The following is a 2,013-nucleotide window of genomic DNA, read 5'->3' as shown; positions in this document are numbered from 1 at the left end:
GCATGCTGCTGCTGAGGCCCACACATTGCAGGCGCGCGGCGCTGGCGGCAGGCAGCCGCCGGCGGCCATGGCAAGATATGGCCAAGGCTGGCCACACACCAGCCCCAGTCTCAGATCGACGAGGCCCATTCCCCCCCCCCCCCCCCCCCCCCCCCCCCCCCCCCCCCCCCCCCCGTGTGTGTGTGTGTGTGTGTGTGTGTGTGTGTGTGGATGAAAAACCCCCCCCCCCCCCCCCCCCCCCCCCCCCCCCCCCTCCCTCGCGCCGTGGTATTAATTACACGGCCTCCCTGTTTCCGCCCCTTCCCCGCCACACACACACACGCACACACACACACACACCCCCCCCCCCCGAGAGAGAGAGAGAGAGAGAGAGAGAGAGAGTGTGTGTGTGTGTGTGTGTGTGTGTGTGTGTGTGTGTGTGTGCGTGCGTGCGATGTTTTTTTTTTGTGTGTGTGTGTGTGTGAGAGGGAGGGAGTGTGTGTTTTCCTTTTTTTTTTTTTTTTTTTTTTTCCGCACAAAACCATTATTATTGTTTTTTCTTCTTTTTCTTCTCCTTCCCTTTTTTTTTTTTTTTTTTTTTTTTTTTTTTTTTTTTTTTTTTTTTTTTTTTTTTTTTTTTTTTTTTTTTTTTTTTTTTTTTCTTTTTTTTTTTCCCCCCCCCCCCTTTTTTTTTTTTTCCGCCACATCCCAGGAAAGGCGAGCGTGTGGGGCCCCGCGCGCACGCGCGCGCGCGCGCGCGGGGCGCGCGCCACAGGGCGGCGAAGGTTGGCCGGCGGCTCACCTGCCTGCTGGCGGCTGGTTCACACAGGCAGTGGCAGGCAACTATTCTGCAATGAACTGACTGATTGGCTCTGGCTGCTGATCCCCCCCCCCCCCCCCCCCCCCCCCCCCCTAATGATGGATTTCTTTGTTCCATTAACTTTCAGTAGCTTTGTGCAATGTCCGAAGTGTTAAGAATGATTATGTCACCTCTGAATATATGAATTTTCAATTATGCACTAACCCTCTAATGAGTTTGTTTTGAGTTTGGTGTGGAGGAAGTTTTCAAGGGTCAAGAGAGGAGGATGATACAATATGATAAAGAAGAGTGAAAAGTCTGAGCTTGGGGATGCCCCCGTGGTTCATCCCTGCATATTTCAAGGAGACTCAAGCATCTAAGCTTGGGGATGCCCAAGGCATCCCCTTCTTCATCGACAACTTATCGAGTCACCTCTAGTGAAACTATATTTTTATTCCGTCACATCTTATGTGCTTTACTTGGAGCGTCTGTGTGCTTTTATTTTCGTTTTGTTATTTTCATTCTCTGAATAAATTCATGCTTGTGTGGGAGAGAGACACGCTCCGCTGTTGCATATGAACACATGTGTTCTTAGCTTTACTTTTAATGTTCATGGTGCTTCGTTCATTGTTATATGGTTGGAAATAGAAAATGCTGCATGTGGTAATTGGTATAATGTCTTGAATAATTTGATACTTGGCAATTGTTGTGCTCATATAGATCATGTTTAAGCTCTTGCATCATGTAGTTTGCACCCATTAATGAAGAACTACATAGAGCTTGTTAAAATTTGGTTTGCATGACTGGTCTCTAGAGTCTAGATATTTTCTGGTTAAGGTGTTTGAACAACAAGGGAGACGATGTAAAGTCTTATAATGCTTGCAATGTGTTCATATGTAAGCTTTGCTGCACCATTTTATACTTGAGTTTGCTTCAAACAACCTTGCTAGCCTAGCCTTGTATTGAGAGGGATTACTTCTCGTGCATCCAAATCCTTGAGCCAAAAACCATGCCATTTGTGTCCACCATATCTACCTACTACATGGTATTTCTCTGCCATTCCAAAGTACATTACTTGAGTGCTACCTTTAAAATTCTATTCTTTGTCTTTGCAATATATAGCTCATGGGAAAATAGCCTTAAAAACTATTGTGGTGAAGAATATGTAGCTATGTATCTTATTTCTTAATAAGTTGCTTGTTGAGCGGTAACCAAGTTTCTGGGGACGCCATCAA

This window comes from Lolium rigidum, chromosome 6, assembly GCF_022539505.1.
Source record: "Lolium rigidum isolate FL_2022 chromosome 6, APGP_CSIRO_Lrig_0.1, whole genome shotgun sequence".
Lineage (NCBI taxonomy): Eukaryota > Viridiplantae > Streptophyta > Magnoliopsida > Poales > Poaceae > Lolium > Lolium rigidum.
Note: the sequence above shows the minus strand (reverse complement) of the source record.